The sequence below is a fragment of the Vanellus vanellus genome (assembly GCF_965231255.1).
Source record: "Vanellus vanellus genome assembly, chromosome: 2".
Taxonomy (NCBI): domain Eukaryota; kingdom Metazoa; phylum Chordata; class Aves; order Charadriiformes; family Charadriidae; genus Vanellus; species Vanellus vanellus.
The window spans coordinates 44,537,903-44,560,377 of NC_138906.1; positions in this window are offsets into that span (position 1 = coordinate 44,537,903).

The following is a 22,475-nucleotide window of genomic DNA, read 5'->3' on the forward strand; positions in this document are numbered from 1 at the left end:
TTTAGTGAAAACCCCAAAGGTTAAAAAAATATGTTACCCTCACACAAAAAATATCGCTGACATTGAAATAGCAAGATGCTTTTATATGGGATTTTCAAACTTTTCTTTCATGATTGGCACAGCTGATTCCACATATTGATTTGTAGGATCACAGAATGGTTGATGCTGGAAAGGACCACCTACAGACAACCTCTAGGAAGCGTGGGTTAGATGAGTGGAGAGTGAGGTGGATTGAGAACTGGCTGAATGGCAGAACTCAGAGGGTTGTGATCAGCAGCGCAGAGTCTAGTTGGAGGCCTGTAACTAGCAGTGTTCCTCAGGGGTCACTACTGGGTCCAGTCTTGTTCAACATATTCATGAATGACCTGGATGAGCGAACAGAGTGTACCCTCAGCAAGTTTGCTGATGACACAAAACTGGGGTGGGGGTGGGGGGCTGACACACCAGAAGGCTGTGCTGCCATTCAGCGAGACCTGGACAGGCTCGAGAGCTGGGCAGAGAGGAACCTAATGAAGTTCAACAAGGGCAAGTGTAGGGTCCTGCACCTGGGGAGGAATAACTCCATGCACTAGTACAGGTTAGGGGTTGACCTGCTGGAAAGCAGCTCTGCTTTCCTGTGAGTCCTGGTGGACAAGTTGACCACGAGCCAGCAATGTGCCCTTGTAGCGAAGAAGGCCAATGGTATCCTGGGGTGCATTAAAAAGAGCACGGCCAGCAGGTCAAGGGAGGTCATCCTCCCCCTCTACTCTGCCCTGGTGAGGCCACATCTGGAGTACAGTGTCTGGTTCTGACCTACCCAATTCAAGAAAGACACGGAACTACTGGAGAGAGTCCAGTGAAGAGCTACAAAGATGATCAAGGGACTGTAGCACCTCTCTTATGAGGAAAGGCTGAGAGATCTGGATGTGTTTAACCTGGAGAAGACTGAGAGGGGATCTTATCAATGCTTATAAATATCTAAAGGGCAGGTATCAAGAGGATGGGGCCAAACTCTTTTCAGTGGTGGCCAGCAACAGGAAAAGGGGCAATGGGCACAAACTTGGAACACAGGAAGTTCCATCTGAACATGAGGAAAAACTTCTTTACTTTGAGGGTGGCAGAGCACTGGAACAGGCTGCCCAGAGAGGTTGTGGAGTCTCCAAAAACCTGCCTGTATGTGATTCTGTGCAACCTGCTTTAGCAAGGAGGTTGGACTAGATGATCTCTAGAGATCCAGAGATCCCTTTCAACCCTACCATTCTGTGATTCTGTGATCAAGTCCAACCCTGTATTGGGTCTGGCTGAGGTGGAGATAATTTTCCCTATAGCAGCCCTCATAGTGCTGTGCTTTTTATTGGTAGCTAGCAAGGTGTTGATAACACACCAGTGTTTTGGCTACTGCTGAGCATCAGGTTATCCATCCCCAGATGCAGGACTTTGCTTTTTCCTTTGTTGAACTTCATGAGGTTCCTGTCAGTCAATTTCTCCAGCCTGTTGAAATTCTTCTGAACAACACCACATCTATGTGGTCTATCAATCCATTGATTCAGCCAGTATTTGATCCACCTCACTGTCCATTTATCTAGGCCATACTTCATCGTTTTGTTGTAGGGATATTAGGAGAGAGAGTGTAAAAAGCCTTGCTAAAGTCAAGATAAAAAACATCCCTGCTTTCCCCTTGTCCACCAGGCCAGTCATCTCATAGTAGAAGACTATCAGTTTGGGTCAGGCATAATTTCCCCTTCATAAATCCACACTTATTTCTCCTAATGACCTTCTTGTCTTTCAAGTGTCTGGAAATGGTTTCCAGGATTATTCATTCCCTCACATTCCCAGGGATCAAGGTGATGCTGACCAGCTTGTAGTTCTCCACATTATCTTTCTTGAGGATAGGAGTGATATTTGCTTACTTCCAGCCTTCTTTAAAGAGCCTTATTCCCTTTCCAAGCAACTTCCAGGCAAAAAGAGCCTGCACATCACTTTTATTCCCCAGTTTCATACCTTCAGCTCCTGCTTCGTGTTTTTTACTCTGTTCCTGGTGGACCTGTGGTCACCTCCCTTTCAAGACTTACCAGTGTAAAAAGGTACAGAACAGCCATCCTATTGCAGGCTGACACGAGGCAGGAGAGGCATAAGAGAGTAGAGCTGCTGGGATTTTTCTGCACCTTCTTGCCTTTCCTTCTAGGGAAGGGAGTAAGGATTTTGCCCACTTTGCCTATCTGGTCTTATCCAGGAGGTGGACAAGTCGAGCGGAGATCTGAACAAAAACTCAAAGACTAGGCTGATGATTCATTGGAGACTGAAGTTTCTCATCTCTGTGGGAACTGGCTCTTACCACAGCAGAATCATCATTACCTTTGGCCTCTTCCCAAATAAAGCGGCTTCCAGCTTACCCTGAGGAGTGGTTATATTCAGCGAAAGAAACATCAGTGAAATGCAAATCAAAGCAGTGAGAATATGCATTATCAAAATGAGAAATTAAGCAACATGGGGGAAACAAACTTTCTGACATGATTCCCTGTATTCTGTCAAAGAGATGACCATTCTTTCTCGTCTTTCTAGTATGTGTTGAACCCTTCATATGTTTAAAAAAAGCCCCACAAGGCACATGCAAGTGTCTCAAATTCAAAGGGTGACTCCCTCAGCCAGCTTGGAAACACGGCCTCTGTTGCCTTCCCTGCTTCCACAGCCACAAACCCAACTTTATTGCAAGAACTCCATGCCAGCCCAGCCTTCTTCTGCCTGCATGATATAAACCTCGCCCTGGAGGCCACATGCACCTGAAGAACCAGCTTGGCCACCTTTGTATTACAGTTAAAATTTTTTTCAAATACAGTTTTCAAGTCATGCATCTGCACCTACATTCAGTTTGACACTCTTGAAGTATGCAAAGCCAATGGATCAGGCCCTTCAGTAACGTAGCATTTTTTTTGCTTAAAAGTATTTTTAATTAAATATAAATATTAGATTTTCTAATTTATCTTTCTGTTTCCTGGCATGTTTGCTTCGCATTTTCAAGCTTTGTTCCACAAAGGTCTGGACGGACTAAGAAAACAAGCAAGGTAAGACCGACAGTGGGTGACTTACTTGAGACAGTGACTAAACTCTCACCTTGGCAGCTGAGCCTGTCAGACTACTGGGGATCAGATCATACAAAAATCCATCCTCTTATACTTTCTAAAGAGTCCAAAAGAGAGGTGAGATAAATACTCATTTCTTAGCTTTTGAGTTTAAGTGTAGAAGAGAACAAACATTGGGAAACTACCCAACATCTTTTCAGAGGTGCTATCTGTGCAAATTCACCCACATGCCTGTACTTACAGTATGTTTTTGCTGGCAGAGGAAGGCATTAGTAAAGAAGGGAAATGTTGTTTCATGTCTTAAATAAAAGTCTGATGTCTTTGAAAGAAGATTTTAGGGAAGAAGAAATAAAAGCAGAGTTCGGTTTGTGTCATTCTGATCCATGTCTGGCAGTCTTCTACAACTGGAATGTGTCGCAGGAGAATTGGAGATAGCTGGGTTTGGATTCCTGTTACACTGGGCACTTTTTTTGTTTTGCTGTATGAAATACAGCATACAGAAGACTACAGACAGAGGCAGAAGATTGGTAGGTCTTCTACAGAACTGCAGGATTTCAGAGATTCTTCCTACCACAAGACAAGCAGTTGACACTTTCCCCTGTCCAGCTGGGCCATTTTCCAATCCTTGCAGATTAATTTTTTTTTCCCAGTTTTGCCTCTGTTGTGCACAGACACACAAGCATACACATACTGAAAACCCACAGAATGAGTCATTTGTTGTTTTTCCCTTCATATCCTAAACAGACATCCATGAAGGAAGTTATGAATCCATGTCCATAACATACTTCCACTTCTTTGGGAAGAAAATAATAAATTACCCTTAACAAAAAATTCATTTGATAAGAACAATTAGTTTTAAGAAATGTCAAAGCATGGGCTACTGGCTAGTGTTTTCCTCTCTTGGAAGCTGTGCTAAAGGATTAACAAGCTGCACTCCCATACTTAGAGAGCACCTCTTTTTCATTGGCTTAGGTGCAAGATTAATGCAAAGCTGTAATCATTCCATACTCTTCAAAAGTCTTGAATTGTTCACAAGTCAGGAGCAAAACATGATTTTTCTGCTTTCCTTCAGCAAATATCCAGCCTGCTGCCTCAGTTGGGATACCGGTCGTGCAGACGATTAGACATTTGGTCCTGAGCTGTCTTTGTTCCATATATTAAATTTTCCATTGCATTTGATCACTACCTTAAATGGCATCTCCTCCTCAAAGCCTGCCAAATTTCTTCATCGTTGCCTCCAAAAAGGCAAGATATAAAAAACTATATAAAATATGTTAACATACTCTATATATAGTATGTATAACATAGAGAGGTATATAGTATTTTATATCAATACATATATGTATAGGTAATGATACAAGAGCAACACAAAAAACAATTAGGTACACTTTTTACACAAATTGCATTTCCATTTTTCCTTACAGAAATATATACTCAGTTCTCAGGATGAAAAGAATATGAAAGAATCAAAGAAACTACTCCTGACTGAGACTATTCACACACGTTAACATATTGCTGGAAGTTATTTAGATACTGTGGTGACAGCTGAAATAGCAATACCTGTAGAATTCAAAATAGTATAAAGAATATATTCACTGAAAAGAACCTTATTTTTCACTCCTTTGCTATCTTTGTATATACTATTCTTGGTTATTTCTCAAGCTGATGGAATGTCTACAGAAGTTGTTAAGCTGATACCCAAGGGAAACTCCTTTCACACACAGGAGAACTGCAAAAATTTCTGAGAACTTCCCATCTCCCCAGGGCTCTACAAACTCTGATCAGCAGTGAAAATGACATAACTTTGCAACCATTCTTAGTCCTCTTCAGCTAATTTGGAGGTGGCACATCTACAATCACAAGCTAACCTATGGACCCTGCCAGTGCTTCCAAGCTCTGAGGTTCAGCATTCCAGTTGTTCCGCTACCCAGCTGGGTGCACCATCCCGATTTCCATGCAAGGTTTTCATGCCAGTCTCCGAATATGAATAATGAAGACTTTGCGGAGTGAACTGCAGAATGTGTCCACTCCAGATATTGCCAGAGACGCTGCAATGATGTCGCCAGATTCAATTCACAGAAACCACCTCACTAATCTGTACGCAACACCGCCTTTCAGATGGGGGCCTTAAAGATTCTGCATTCTGTTAACAAGGCCTCAATCCATCCTCTTGCTTATTAAACCTAATTAATATTGAATTATACCAAATTCAAAAGGCTATGCCGTGATTAATTTCACTAGTAGTTCTTCAGATTTCTAAAATGAAAAACCATTAGCAGTTGCTATACAAGCTTACTTGTGGGTCCTGGCAAGTTGATGCCATGTGCACACATGAAATGTTAACCATATTAATGACATTGCTTTATGTTAACAGTAATAATGAAAGAGCAGAGAAAGAAAGGAAACTCGAGCATCTTGATTCCCAAGGCAGTACAAAGAATGCTTGTCACTTTCAGGGTTTTGCTTGTGCAGGCAGAAAAATCCCTTACGTACTGCAGAGCTCCTCAACCCCGCCAGCCGGAGCACGGAGCCACAGCCATTGCACTATATGGTTGTCACAGCTCATTTAAGCACTCTGATCGCTCACGGCCTGCTAGGCTCAAAGTTTCCCCAGTGCACAGGTGACAGACATCTGTCTGTGTCACCAATTTCATGAGCACAGATCTCTTGGCAGCGGCAGGAGAAGTTCAATAACCAGTTCACAACAAAATGTTCAGAAGCAAAGCATCAGAGGCATTGACAAATGGCAGCGACGTTCTGACAGTGGTCAACAAGGTCACACATGCAAGCGAAGCTTTGTTGTGCGCAAACGGCAAAAGCTTGTTACGATCAGGAGCTCTCAAAAGAAAACCCAGGCAAATGAACCATCGAACCTTAGTTGTCCTGAAGAAACGTAAATCTTTTCAGCTACCAGGGGGAGGTCAGTGCATGTAAAATAGAGATAGGTTCAAGCTTCCAGACTGAGATGCAATCTGGATTACAATTTAGAATCATCCCTTTTTTCCTGCTGAAAAAATGCCTTTTCAGGTTTGTTCAGGGGTGTGGGGCTGGGCTTATCTCTATTGCACAGGCCTGACAATGCAAGAAAATGCTTGTCTGAAGCACACTGGAAAAAACACAAACCATGTGTCAGAGAGATTTCAACTGACCATGCATCGATCGCCTCCTGGCAAACAAAACTTGCAGGTTTAGCGGTCATGTTTTCAGGAAAGCAATCCTAAACTGATTATGAGTGTTTTTTACTGTACAGAGGCCTTCTGAGGCAGCACTGCAAGTAAAATTCAATGCAAGCAACAAGGCACTGACATCCTGAATGTTTTTCCTGGGTGTGCAAAAGATGAGAGATTTTTTCCTTCTTTCTTGTACACAAAAGTGAAAAACATGCACTCCTTCCTCAAGCACTGACTCAGTTGTTGCATAAGGATTATTTGTACCAATTGCCATTAAATCTCTTCAACACGGACTTACTTTGTCCTATTGCCAAGGCTTTAATGGAAGCTTCACTAAAACAGCCATAAAAAATCATTTCATTTGTGCTATGATGCACCCTGAACCTGAGCTTGCCTGCCTGGCTTGACTTTCTGTACCTCCAGCTGACTTTTGGGTGTCAGACCTCAGTTGTTACAATCTTCTAGTGCTTTTCTACACACATACAAAGATTTTCTGATCTTTCTATATCTATTCACTTTCTATATGTTTCCATCTTCCTGATGAACTACATTCACCTAGTTGGCAACTGACCTAGAAGAGAACAAACGTAATCAAGGAATTATTATAGGAGCAATAAATACAATCAAGTCAAGGGATGATATCTCCATTGTTGGCTCCCATCCCAAGTCGGGCAGACAGCAAAATATCCCTGCTACATAAAACTCATAGGTGGAAAATGCCCTACCTCAAGCTTTTCTGCCTATGTATACTATGCTAAGAGTATACAAGCACAGGCTAAAAGTGAGTAAGTCAGTGTGGGAAACTTGGATGCAATGGGAACTCTAGTCTGGGGAGAGGACAATAAAATTCTAACTCCTTGGGCCATGGGAAGGAACCATAGTGCAGTGAGAAGGAAAGGGATGGGAAAGAGTTGCTCAAGACAAAACCAGAGTAAAACAAGGCAGCTCAAGGCTTAGGTCTCTGTGACAGCATTTTTCTGAAGTTCTTCTTGTACCTTCGCTAGGACCAGACAAAGAGGAGAGGTCCTGTTGAGTTAGCTCAAGGCATAGTTCAGAAAACAGTAATGGACAGAGTGGGTTTAATTTATTATGACTTGAGAAACCTTGGGATAGATGGAGTCTATAAAGAAATGTCTCTGTACAACACAAGAGAAATCATTTGTTCACATTTGAAACTAAAAACAATATAGAAGAGTTTTTAAAGATAAGACTTCCAAAAAACAGCAGGTGTGAAGGAGAACAACATGGTGCAACAGATATTTGAAGGATTAAGTCATTAAACTAGACATTATATTTTCAAATAAAGTTTAACATAAAAGTTGATAAAATTCTAACAGGAAATAGTGAACTACAGCATCAACAAATAAAATTTGATACAGTAGGTCTATAAAAATAGGTGATCAACTCAATATCACCCTTTCAAATACTTCACAAGAACCTGAAATTAAGATGGTGGACTGAAATGTTTGGCTGTATTTGATAACAATGGTATCTCAAAAATTCAGTGAAAAGTATAGTCTGTGGTGCACAATAATACTGAAGGTAAAATAATTATATAGGAATGACATAGTAGGGACATGTGGGAAGGAGTATTTACGTATTAAAGAAAGCTGAGAGTCAAATAGGACACAAATATTAACAATGTCAATAAGAGGCACTGAATCCCTACAAACTGAATTTTCCATGCCCAAATCGAAAAGGAATATTATTATTACATTCTTAACCATTCAGAGGAGTGGCTGAGAAAAAGAGTGCAAGTGCAGAAGACTAATAATGGAGGAGTTTTATCTCCATGCAAGCTGGGTAAATGTGACAAAGGGGCATAAGAAACAATTTTACGCCATGTAAACTACATTTTCTTGGAACAACTAACGTCCAGAAGAGAAGAAGCAATACTTCATTATTTCCTGAGTACACCGTTGGACTTGGATCAAAATGACACTGACATCGTGACCATGGTTATTGAAAAATAGACAGTCTCAAAAAGAGCAAGTCACACCCATGCCAAACCCCAGCATCGAGTCTTGGCACGTTAGAAGTATAGAACATGACAGAAAAGCAGCAACCTGCTACTGGCTAATAACATCATCTTTCTCAAATGCATGAGAAGCAGGAGGCTTCTGGGTCATGGGCTCTGTGGGGCTGATGGATGATGGGGATGTGACAGAGCACACTTGTAGGGGTACTGCTGAATGAAATCTTTGCACTGGTGTTCCCTATGGAGGAACTTAGTTAGGTTTCTTCACCCACACAGCGCTTTGCAGAGACAATTAGGAGGAATTGTCTCAAACTGAAGAGCCAGTAGTAAAGGTTTTAGAACAAATCAGTAGAAGTAGTAGTAGAAAATGCTCAAAAAACAGATAACCCTGAAGAGTTCTAAAGGAATTCAAACACAGAGTTGCTGAGCTATTAACTGGGACATGTAAACCCTCACTTAAATCAGATGTATTAGCTGAAGAATGGAGGATAGGAAATCTGACGACAATTTCTTGAAAGATTTCCAGGAGTAAGACAAATAAATCTAACTTCCTTCCAGGGAATCAGCAAAAACTATAATAGGAACAGAACCCTGTTCAAACCACACGTAATCTAGCCCTGCGAGGCTTGGATTGTGACACCTTTGAGGATCTACAGGGACAGGACCCACACAAATTCATGTTCCAGAGTATACCTTGCATATTCTAACATAACTGAACAATTTTCTGATCAAAAAAAAAAAAAAGTTTTTAAATTTAATTGCTTAGTTGCTGTGACCAAGATCACAAAACCAAACAAACAAACAAAACCCACCAAAAACCCAACCTTCACAGAAACACAGAATAGTCAGGGTTGGAAGGGACCTCTGGAGATCATCTAGTCAAACCCCCCTGCCAGAGCAGGGTCACCTACAACAGGTTGCACAGGACAGCATCCAGGCGAGTTTTGAACATCTCCAGAGTGGGAGACTCCACAACCTCTCTGGGCAGCCTGTGCCAGTGCTCCACTACCCTCAAAGTGAAGAAGTTCCTCCTCATGTTAAGATGGAACTTCCTATGTTCAAGCTTGTGCCCATTACCCCTCGTCCTATCAATGGGCACCACTGAAAAAAGACTCCTCCCATCGCTCTGGCATCCTCCCTTTAAGTATTTGAAAGCATTAATAAGATCCCCCCTCATTCTTCTTTTCTCTAGACTAAAGAGACCAAGTTCCTCAGCCTTTCCTCATATGAAAGATGTTCTAATCCCCTAATCATCTTTGTAGCCCTGAAGATCTCTCCCCTAATCATCTTCTTACACTTGATTGATGAAGTACAGTAAACAGTAAAAACAACTGATAATCTATGTGCTTAAATTGACTATGTAGTGCCAAGGAACACACACTGATCATATATGATCATCTTCCACAGTTCACAATCCCATGCCATGTCTCATGTCATCGGTTTTTGCTACATTCCCATTTACTCTGCCTTAGCTTGTTCTTCTCCTTCCTCTGATTGATTTTTCCATTTCTCACCTATCATTTATCTCACGCTCTTGTGCTGACAGCCTGTTCTCTGGCCTATGTCGTTCCCTGTAATATCTAATGATTTTCCCTTTCTTGCTGCTCAGCTAGTTTTCAGTATGTTTTCTCAACTAAATACAAAGGTCTTCATATATTTTTTGGTATACCTTTGTTCAACTTTTTGTCTCATCACTGTTTAAACCTGTAGAGCACTCCTGTATTAACCACAGCTCTTGTTTAACCTTGTGACAGCAAGATATTTTCCCATGACTACTCAAAACTAATTTTGTCTGCTGAATTCGAGCTCTGATCTTTTTATTTCATCAATAATCATTTGGCCTAAGAGTTCTCAAATATTTAACATGGCACATTGCATTTCATCTTGCTTTTCATATGCCTTTAGCTTCCTGAGCTTTGATCTTCGTTCAAATTGCCGGGTTGCGGAGAGTACTGATCATATGTTAAAGCTCTTTATCTCTGAAATGACCTTGACCTAATCAATTTAAAGATGATTTGTACCCAACAGTCCATCAGTTAAATAGGTTCTACAGCCGCATGGGCTGCCTGAGAACTGGGTACCAATTTACTTCAAAACAGAAAACAGCATTGAACACATTTTTTGATGTTAAACACTATCCTGTGTTAGAATTCATGTAGAAAATTGTTAAAAAATTTCCACCTTAATGAAAGTTTGAACATTCTTTATAAGTTTCTAGAATCATTCTTACAGTTTGTGTGCAGTCCAACCATGCCAGAACAAGAAGTACAAGGCCAACTAACATCTTGCTGTAGCTACTGTTATTAGAACACAGCAGCACTATCTAAAGTCACGGTCCCGTACTTATCTGCAAACGTGTTGAAATGACGCTTGTGAAACTGAACAATTATTATGTGTCAGATTACCTAGAAAGAGACAATCTGCAAAATACAACAGACAAGCGCAGCAATTAGGCACAGCGTGGTGTGTACGGTTGCCTCACCGTGTCATCGCAGCAGATTACAACTCTAAAAGCAAGATTGAGGTGAGTGAAACAGACGGGCTAAAATTATTCCAGAAATTGAAGATTATGGCCACTGACTTTCTCTGGATTTTTAATTACAGATCAGATACTTAGGGCTCCACCTCATACATGACAATCTCTGTATGGTCATGTAAGAAGAGAGGGTGCTTTTTTAAACAACTATCTAATGTTAAAATCAATTTCAAGGGCTCGTTAATATCCAAAATATAACAGTTTGGCAGTGAGGTTCTGTAGTTTTTTCCAGAGAAACCAATGGCAAAACTCTCATTGAAAGGAAGACTTTAAATGCACTATTATTTTCAGACAATGGGTTCTAATAAAAGATTGAGTCAAACTTCTCAGCCTAAAGATGACTGAGAAGAACACACAAATAGATTTCAAGAATATAAAAAGTTTTTGTCAAGAGAAGAATAACAATATTCATTGAGAAAAGGATATTAAATAAGGAATTTAAACTGGACTTTAAAGTGAGAAAACTCAGCTTAGGCAACAAGAAAGACTTCCTAATGCTAACAATTGTGAAATAGTGGGCTAGAGTACCTGGAGAGATTTTCCGGTCTTAAAATATGAGCGTTTCTCAGTCACAGGACCTCCTCAGGGGTTTTGACAGAGTCCAGAATAATTGTAAATATTATACAGCAACAGTCAGCAGCAGCTCAGTAACCCCAGATGGCAGCAGAAGAGTCTTCTTAACTTCTGAGTGAGAACAGAGCAGAACTGCTGGCTGTCAAGCTTCTGCAGTAGCGGGTGAATTACCAACACCAATTCAACTAGAGCAAGAGAGTGAATACAAATTGTTACAGGTAGCAGGTCTATCTGGTTACCATTTCTTTGTCCCAGAACAACTGAGCTGTTTTTCATTCATAGACTGGTAAAAGGCTCACCTTTGAAACTTGCAAAAAAAAAAAAAAAAAAACAAAAACGGTTATACAAAATCATCTGTGAGAAGTTAAACAGGTCTAACTGATCCTACCTTGAGGCAAAAGAATCAATCCTGAAATCCTTTCCAGAATTATTTTCTGTTATTCTAATGATCCTATTTGGCCTAGAGAAAAAAAGAAGGGAAAATATGTATTGCACCAATTGCACTAGCACACGTGCTACAGGATATAATTATATTTCATTGCTTTTATACACATGTTAAAGCTATTCCTTTCCAGATATTTTAAAATAAAAGACATCAGGAACTCCTATTCCACATTAAGGAATGTCCACACATGCAACTAGTCCAGCAGTGTTCTTCCAAAATAACTACATAAGCATAGAAGACCTTACTTAAAATGAGCAGTCTGAACATCTGCAAATAACTTAAACACTGACTAAACGTTACATTAAATGGCTTGAGAAATAGATTCACGGGTTGACGAACAGAAAACAGACTAGAGGTGCTTCTATTTTACCATTCCTGTTGAAGCTTTTCTCTCCATCTTACTGTGCCTTTTTAAGTGGCAAGCATTTACGAATCAAATGTGGAGACATCAAGCTACAATTCAGATCTCCAATAACTAAATAAAAACAATTTAGAGGCATGTTAGAGAGAGAGCTCCATCTCAATCCAACATTTTTGTTACGAAGAGAATGACTAACACTTCCTATAGGAATAAACAGGAAGGAAATGAGAAGGATCCAAAGCAGATCTGCACTGAAAGACAGGAAAAACTGCTGCAGAACCTGTTAGATGGCAGTGAGAACAAAAAGTTGGCATGTAAGTTAAAAAAAAAAAATTGTCATTATCAACAGTAGTCTTCTTGAGGTTTCCTCTGTGCTTTGCACATACAAACAAGTTACCAAAACTAGGATAGCGGCTGAACTGGTTAACCTTTCATATCATTTTATGTTAACCAAGAACATCACTTTTCTAAAATTTTATAACACCAACTGCTGAGACAAAGAATCGATCCTTCAGAACTTTATGTTTAAATTCCTTTATTTTTTTCCAGGTTTTCAAGAGTTTGCTTTTTTGCTACCGCATTCAAAAACTTACCTGGATAATACTCATAGCCATTTGCCATTACTGCTCTCAGGAAGTTCTCTTAGTTTTAAGCATCTCTTTACTGGACTTGAACACACTCTGTCTGATTGCTTCAATAATACTCAGTTCTCCTGCATTCCCTAACCTAACACTTTCTTAATGTGACACAAATATTACTAAGGTCTCCTCCTGCACTTTATGACCTATGTGCTTAGATAAAGATTGTCATGCAGTTCCTCCGTTCGGATTTCCTCTTGAGTTTGCTGTCTCCCAGTAACACCCATCCCCACCCCCACCCCCACCCCCATTTTTACAATGTATATAGAGTTTAAAAGTATGTGGTCATGCAAATGTCTATTCCAGTGACTGTCTATGGGCCTTAACACTGAACTGAATTCCATTCATAAAGCAAGGTGTAAGTCCCTTAATTCATTAACGTTAGAGGATGACTGCCAAATCTGGGTCGTTTCTGAGAACAGAAACAGATGAAACTCCATATTAGTTTTCCAGCTATGCTCAGCAGCAGTTTGAAGATTTTGAGCCATTTAAAACACTTCCTTTAAGAATGTTTCCTTAGCATCTACTTACTTTTTTCTCTCAGATCACTCTAATCAACAGTTGCCTAATTTGCCACGAGTTAACTTCACATACAAATATTAACATAGGGGAATCCGAAAGGGCTACAAAGCCTTAAAGTGATTCAAGGCACGTTTTTTTCTGCAGGGATGCTGGTCCTTCCAGCATACAAGGAAGGACTAGTGGGTGATAACAAGCCCAGGAGTGGAGTCTGACTGTGACTGGAGGCAGAAGAGTCTTCAGAAAAAGACCTCATTCAGGTCTGCTGTTCTGACCTCTGATTCTCCCGGGTAGCCCCTGCTGCAGTAGGTAAAAGCAAATATGATGCTCTTTATCGACCACCTTAGAGGACAGGAATTCTTTCTTTTTTCTTAGTGTCTGAACAACAGATATCCTTCTTTTGTCACTTCCAAATCAAATATTCAGCTTCAATGCACCACTGGCATTTCTCCTCTGGTCACAGCATGTGTACAGCATAATGATGCTTTCTCTGTACATCAGACAGAGCTGTAGCGTAGCTGGAGTGACAGGTTCACACTCTGATAAGTTGCCATGATTTCTATATAAGCTTTAAAAATAGGGTTGATGAATAGGTTGAATAGCGTGAAACTAGGGCGGGAGCCTGAAACAAAGCCCAAAAGTAAAACATAGCAGAATACCTAGACAAAACACCCTGACACTGAAATAACGCTATGACACTTCCTCTCCTGTGCCCTTCTATCAGTGTTCAAGACTACTGTCAGGCAAGTGGTAGTATAATTGACAACTGGTGATCTAATTGCCCTCATATTGTCAATCAAGTAAAATGTGGAGGTATGCACACTTGGGGCGAAAAGGCCCTGGGTGGTTCTTTAGTGTAATGTAAATGTATAAAACTGGTTTTAAATGTGTCATTGTCAAACAAGGGGGAAGTTCCTTGGAAATGCTGAAGTCCATCAATATCACACAACTCGGAAAGTTGCTTTAGTCCTCAAGGTGGGAAAGAGCTGGTTTGTGAGAAGGCTCTACAGAGCACATGGCTTTCACTCGTTGTGGAGCCTTTGTACGAGATTTGAGCAGCCAGCCCACTTTTGGTGAAAACGATTACAAGCTCACTACAACAGATAGTGTTAGAGAGCAACAGAAACGAAACATAAAATAGATGGGGGAAACAGTAGGAAGTGCCTAAGAGCCACTGCAGGAAGGAAGAAAAGATGTTACATGATCACAGGCAGGGTGCATACATAAAACCAGTAAATTGTTAGTGTTTGAATCCCCTAGAGAGTAAGCTCAAGCAGTTTAGTTGAATGCCAAGAAAACCAAAGCCTAAAGTCACCCGTGACTTGAAGAGTTAGACATGAAACAGCTGTTGAGCTTGTGATGACCATCTAGCTAGATGACTAGTCCATAGCTTTTTAATCAGCCTTTCTATTCTCAGTCACTGCTTTGAGAACAGATTTTATAAGTAGTGGCTGTCGTCTACCATCTATGATCTGTTAAAGATCTGATATGTCTAGCTTCCGTGAAGCAGTTTCTTTTGAGTTTAAATAAATTGTTCCCCACTGATGGCTACCATATATCAAAACCTACCACCAGAACTGATACAAAGCAGCCCCTTCTTGGTAGTTGTATCAATCAAACCAAGGACTGAACGTATATAAAATTCTACTTGTGCAAATGATTAAATGTCCACTGTCCACCATCTGCCTGTTCTTGATCACTTTTTAGGCATATTGTCCAAAGCAGACAGACAGCCTTGCATTTCAAGTTTCACCCCTTCTTAACAGAATCATTTTTCAAAATTCTTTATCAACATGGAATTAGGTCCTGGGTTTGGGATTTTTCTCAAGTGTCTGGGGATATTAACAGGGTTTGGAAGATGATAGCATTTCATACAGGGGTCAGAGAAAGATTTGGGAAGATTAGATTCTTTAACAGAAATCTCAAAACAGACGAACTATCAGAAACCCTGCAAAATTATGAACTGCAAATGATTCTCCCTTCTGATTTTCAGCCACACTTAAGCTCCAGATAGGAAGATCCCTTTCTTCTTGAAGTAACACTGAGTTCAAATCTGCTGTTATCTAGATGATCGACTCAAGCCAAGGTAGTTTCAGGTAAAGATTGAAAAGAGTAGCAAAGCAACCAGCCAATTCTCTTGATTCTTTATGAGGCCCCACATGGGACAGGAATCCCTCCATCAGCTCATGTAGATAGAGACCTCTACATTCCAGGCTGTCGGCAGACCACATTTTACAAATATCACCTCCACTTAAGTTGTATTTGTGTCTGTTATTCCTGTAGTAATTATCCTTCTGGTTGTACTTTAAAATACTTAATTCAATTAGACAAATGAAGACATCAGAGGTTGTATAAATGCATGCTGCAAAAGAAGTGTGCTAGAGGACCTCTACGTCTTTGGATATGGTTTTGGCAGATGTCCTGATTGCAAACACAATCTCTTTAATGTCCAAATTATGTTCTCTTAATGGTGTTTGCCCTCAGTACATGGGCTGTCATTTACAAGCTGTAAAGTTACAAATCCAGTTTGTGTCTGCTACTGTAGGTATTATTTCTCTATTAATACCTATTAAGTCTCTGAAATATATTAAAAATCACCTTCGACACATTTTTCATGGAATGGTTCAGGCTAATGCATATTAAATAAAAAGTTTAACAGTCAGGAAGCAAATGACACTGTCTATAGTCAAAAAAGGAAAAACAAAAATATAAATGTGTTTAAAAGACATTCTTACATTTGCACCTGAGGGATGGGCTAACAAGCTAACAGGAATTTGCAGAAAACCAACACTTAAAAAGACATTGCTGTCAGTATTAGCAAGTAAAATAACATAAAAAACGATTGGAGGGCTAGCATTTGTGTACCTAACTTACATTTCTAGACACACAAATAAAATTTCATGCTGCATTGAGTGCTAAGAAAACTTAGTTATGTCTCTAAATTCTGTGAATAAAAACCCTGACATTTTAGTGAGTATGACTGTCAGCAGGTTTTTGAGTCTACCTGATAGCATTTTGGAACACCTGCAGCTTTCCAAATAACAGAGAACAAAATAAGCATCTTTTGAATCAGCAGCATATGTACTGTAAGTAAGAAGTGAACAGATAAACAACATCCCAAACATTTAGAAAGAAGACTTGCACAGAAAGATTTTTACTACACAGATCTCAAATTAATGATGGTATAATGAGCTTGAGTGGACAAAGTACAGCCAAACGAGAAGGGAAAGGTGCATGTGAGGAAGGCAGTATACTGCAGTAGCTGTGAACTTCCAAGATAAGAGATTGAAACTACACAGAAATCAGATTTTACTTGCCTGTTTCATGCATCATTTAAAATATATGGTTTCAATGAATAATAAGAACGAAAGAATACCTGACATGAATTTTCTAACTTGTCATCCTAGGTATACATAGAAACTGATCAAATAACATATGGTTCACCAAGAAGAAGAGTCAGGGCGTGATGTGTACCAATGGCTGACACCTTCCAAGCAGCGGGGTTGGAAGACAGGAAGCCTGTACTCCGCGTGCATTCCAACACTCACTGCAGAGAGCACATTTCTACAGGATCACCAGAGCTGAATGTTTGCAGATGCCCCTAATGCCACCTCTGAGATCCTAAGAAATACACAAAAAAAGAAGAAAAACCACAAAGTCATGAAAGAAATACAAAAGGAAGCAGTATAAATACAAAAGCTGCTATTAGGACGTTGAAAATATTGTCTTCAATATAGAGATACAGCTTTGTCGTGGTTTAACCCCAGCCAGCAACTAGGAACACACAGCCTCTTGCTCACCCCTTCTTTCCACCCCAGAAGGATAGGGAGAAGAGGAAGAAAAGGAGGGGAAAGGAAAAAAAAACTTCATGGGTTGAGATAAAGACAGCTTAATAGAACAATAATGGAAAAGGAAAATAACAATAATAACAATAATAATGGTAAAAGAATATACAAGACAAGTCACTCTCACCATCCAGTGAATTGGATGCTCAGCCCAACCTGAGCAGAGATCACGGAACCCTGTCCCCCTGCCCAACACCCATTTATATACCAAACATGCCATCTACGGTATGGAATATTCCATTGGCCCTTCTGTTGTTTTGTCTATGCTCCTTCTCAGCTTCTATGGGAAGCTTGACTAGTATGAACATCACTTAACAATAACTAAAACAATATGCATTATTGACATTCTGTTCGTACCAAATCTGAAAGCACAGCAAGCACTAGAAAGAAAATTAACTCTATCTCACCTGAAACCAGGACAAGCTTACTTTGCCATACTTCCCCTATCTAATAAATAAAGTTGAGTAGGAGGTCATGGTATTGTGGTCATTGCTTTAGCAGGCTATGGGCAACCTTTCTCAGCCCTCTGAAATGTTACCAATTCCATGCCCCTTTATTTGTGCTTTATTTTCAGTTTCATGAAAATACTTATCAGCAACAAGAGACCAAATTGTGGCAGAATTCTTGATTTTACCTTTTGCAGATTTTTTTCCTCACAATCCTAATATACTTTGCAGAAAGTTTTTTAGGATATAACAAGCTAAAGAAAAAAAGATAGATTTAATGACTGTTGCAAGGAAGCCCTATTTAAATAGCACATTTCATGATTCATATAAATTTTATCTATTTGTTTCAATGGTGAGATGTACCATTTCCCCTTTACCACTGAATAACTAAAAAAGAAAGTCATTCCATGTCTAGTCAGAACTATCTAGAAAGACTATCACACAGGAGCAGTTAGAATTTTCACAATTAAAAAATTGTCGTAATGTCAGCCTGCAGGGCGGGCTCATATTCCTTCATGATTATTGTATATAGAACACTTTGTGATTATAACTGGAAATGCTGACATCCACAGCAGCGATTAAAACTGAGTTTTGCAGACCAGTTCTAAAGTGGGTTTTCCAGATCAGCTATGAGCTCATACAGGAAATTGACAGAATCACAGAATGATTGAGGTTGGAAGGACCTCTGGAGGTCACATGGACCAACTGCCCTGCCACCTACAGCAGGTTACTCAGGACCATGTCCAGGTGGCTTTCCAATAGATCCAAGGATGGAGACTCCACAACCTCCCTGGGAAACCTGTGCCAGTGCCTCATCACCATCACAGTAATAAAAAACCCCTGATTCCTGATGTTCAGAAGGTTCCTGTGTTTCAATTTGTGCCCCTTATTTCTTGTCCTGTGACAGCACCACTGAAAAGAGCCTGGCTCCATCTTCTTTCCACCCTCCCTTCAGGTATTTATACACATTGAGGAGATATCCCTCTCAGCCTCCTCTACACTAGGCTGAACAGTCCCAGTTCTCTCAGCCTTTCCTCATAGTAGAGATGCTCCTGTCCTTTCATCACCTTTGTGGCTCTTCGTTGAACTTGCTCCAGTATGTCCATGTCTCTCTTGTACTGAGGAGCCCAGAACTGGGCATAGTATGCCAGGTGTTGCCTCACTAGAGCTGAGCAGAGGGGAAGGATCACCTTCCTTGACCTGACTGCAAAACTCTTCATAATGCAGCCCAGGGTGCCATTACCCTTCTTTGTGGCAAGGACAAATTGCTGGCTTATGTTCAGCTTGGTGTCAACCAGGACCTCCAGCTCCTTTTCTGCATCTGCACACCCCCATCCATCCACCACTCCAGTTTTTGCCCTTTTTTTTCAGTTTGCTAGTGGCAGTACTAGGACATCCATGCAATCAGCTGTATCAACAACAGCTAGGAATGATGGCAAAATGCAGCTTTATATCACTACATTTCTGCTTCTGGATTTTATTTTTTAAATAAATTATTAACTGTTGTGTGAGTAACAAGACTGGAAAGTGAGTCAAGCTCACAGAAACTAAATTTCATCTCCTCTTCAGGAACACACAGACAAGCTTCTTTTTTCAAATAAATAAATAATTATAAGAATATTCTTAGATGTAAGATCTCCATTGTGAGAGAAGAAAGAGGATCTAATTGCTAAAATACAAGTCAAAGAATCAAGAGGCTTTGATCCTACAGCTTGGAGTGAAATAAGTCCACAACAAATTCTCGAGAACTTGTGGTTCTCATCCATGATACGAGTTGTTTGACTCAACAAAACCTTCCACCAGAGTTCTGGTCCATGCATAAAAGAGCTAAGCTATTGCTAGCTCCTCGGTCTCTTTGTATAGCTTTTGCATTTGCAAGATGAGGATCTTAATCTTTACCTTGTTTGGGTGCTCAGAGATTTAGTTCATTAATGTTTATAAGGCACTTCAGAGCCTTAGATGGAAAGCTGTACAGGAATGTAAATTACTATTAAGTTCTCCCAGATGTTACAAAAATACGGTTGTCTTGTCTCATCTAAACAGAACTCTCAAATGTAATAATGAAATTTCAAAACATTCACCATGATTCCTACTCTTCTTCCATCCTCCTCCATCTACTTCATCGCAGTGACACACAGTAATAATCTTCACCTCCTTCTAAAACTGAATGCAAAAAAAAAATTGCAAAAAAACTTCCTCAAATATGAAAGAATAATATTTAAACATCCAACAAATCTGAAGGCTTTTTACAAACATACAAATGAGTCAAAGCTACAGGATGTTAGTCCCTACCATTAGCGATATTTAAGCCTTAATATTTTACTCGGTAATGAAGCAAACATGTAGAATAATTACTGTCAAGCAATTAACACATTTCAGTGAAGAGGAAATCTATCATTTGCTTTAGGAAAAAAAAAAAGCAGTATGTGCCACAGTGATGATTACAGAAATTCAGTCCAAAATTCACTGTGTTTTCTTTTACAGATTATGGTGAAACACATTTTAGGATACCCTTCAGTATTTTTTTGAAGTTTATTTGAATGCAATGCATTGGGCTTGTCTGTTTGAAGCAGTAAACAGTGAACATTTGCAATGTGCAGTCTTGATAAACAGGAATAAGACCAGACAGGGCAAACAAGCACACGTTCAAAAAAGATGGCTAACCCCTCTTCATTAAACAAAAGATGCAGCTTGTTGCCAAGGATGTTTGGCTGAAGAACTAAGAATATCCTCTAGATCTTTGAGGTGTACAAAAGAACAGTGCAGCTACAGAGAAATACACAAAATCAAAGAAGAAATCTTGGAAAATAGCCTGAGGAAATACATCTCTCCTCTACATATAAGTATGCTACCTTCTCTTCATAGGCTGACAAAACCAAGGCAGGAATACATGAAGCAATTGAAACAGAAGGTGATAGAAGTTTAGATTAAGAGCTGATGTAAAATTAGAGTGAAAGCTTGGATACCAAAATGGTTGGGCATAGCGTGGGTTCATATGGAGAATATCTTTTGCCACTACTAGTAACTCTAAGAAAACTTCTTTTGATTGGAAGCTGTACGTACTTTCCAGGGACCCTGCAAAAGGGCACAGTCAACTTCCAAAATACCATTGTAGTGGCAGCTTCACCAAAGCAAGTCTCCCCTGAGTACTCACCAGAATAGTCTCAGTGTGCTGGGTGGTTGTTCACTGCTTTAGTTCTATATTGCAGCCATATTATGTGGTTTTCTATGTTAAATTGGTAGAAAAAAGATGCGAGAATTCCTCCCTCATAGGAACTCTCCGATCCCCAGATTCTACAGCAATGTATCCTGATCTTCTGTGTGCAACCTCAGAGGCAGATGCACCATTGCAAAGGTCACAGGGTTCGGAAAACGCATGAAGGAGACTAATGGAGTCTCATTCCTGGAAATAATAAGGGTGTCCTCCTTATAATAAGTGTTTAGTGAGTATGGGAAGTGTCATGTCTCAAGAAATGAAATTGTAGAGAGGTAGCCTGACAAAATGCTCCACGATGTACAGTGATTTCAGCAGAACAGTGCTCATTTATTACTGCTGTGCTTTGCATTTACTGGACCTTTTCAACAGTTGTCCCACAATCCTGCTCTGTCAAGTAGAGTCAGTTTCACCCAGTGAAATCTGAATACAAAGTGAGTTTTCTATTGGTAAAAAAGGTTTGTACCCACCGACTTCCACCAGCATGTCTCTCAGCAGTCACTTCTTACTGAGAACAGGACTATAAGTTCATTGTTGATTAACCTGTTCAGGAACATGGTATTTTTCATTGTCCATTACTCTTTCATGTCAGGAACATCTATTTCCATCCATTCTATAATTATTTTTCAATTTAAAAAAATATCACTAGTAGTGCACCATCATTTAATAATGAACTCTCAGGAAAAACTCTTTCTGAAAGACAGTGGACAGGTCACTCAAGGCAAAGCTCTAATTGACTGCCAGGTTTCCTTATTTCCTTATTCAGAGACAGTATTCAAACCGTATGTAAAGGAGCATGGGAAATGTCTGTCTCAAAGAACGGAAGATGACAAATAGGTCAAGATTAATTTAAGCCTCACTGAAGGCATCTTTAAAAATAGCTGTCTACAGTTAGAGAGTGCTACACCTCCCTCGTTTATTTAATGCCCACTCTCTGCAATATAAACCTAATTGCAGAAATGATCCATTCAGCACAACGTAATTTAAGACTAATAGATTGCATTGTAGAGCTTTACAAAAGTCTCTGGGGTTTACTGTGCTGCTGCTGGCTCCTACAGGTCTTCAGAAGAGGACCATTCATACCAACACTAACAGGTTTGTGCTGCTTCTACCTGGCACACTGCAGTCTCCCGTTCATTTTCATTGGCTACGTTTGGACCACAAATGAATCACAACAGATATTAGATACATAACCCTTCAGGCATATGCTGTGTCATCGGCTGTGGGCCAGAGCATCAGACCCACTACATCAAACTGATGTGTTCTGCCAACATTCATCATCTTGTATAATTCCATTGCATCATGACCTGTCTGAAAAAAGTTAAAGAACTAATCATCATGATCAGCTAAAGAAACATAAACCTTTGATTCCAGATCCTGCGAATTAAAACAAAGTTTTAGACAACCTTCTAAATTAAGTAAATAAACATTATTTCAATGACTGTATTTATTGTTTCAATTATTCTATGTATGTATTTGAAGAACATATAAATACTACACTGCGGAAGAAACTCAGGAAGGTAGTCTATGGAAAACTCCATCCCCATGTTGTCTGGAGACCAGGTAGAAAAGATGAGAAAACTGTAAGTAGACTCACAGACCAACTTGTCTGGCCCACCACTTTCCAACACTATATCCTCATAGCCAACACAATCTCTTCAGCAGCGAGAATCAGTATTAGTCAAAACTAT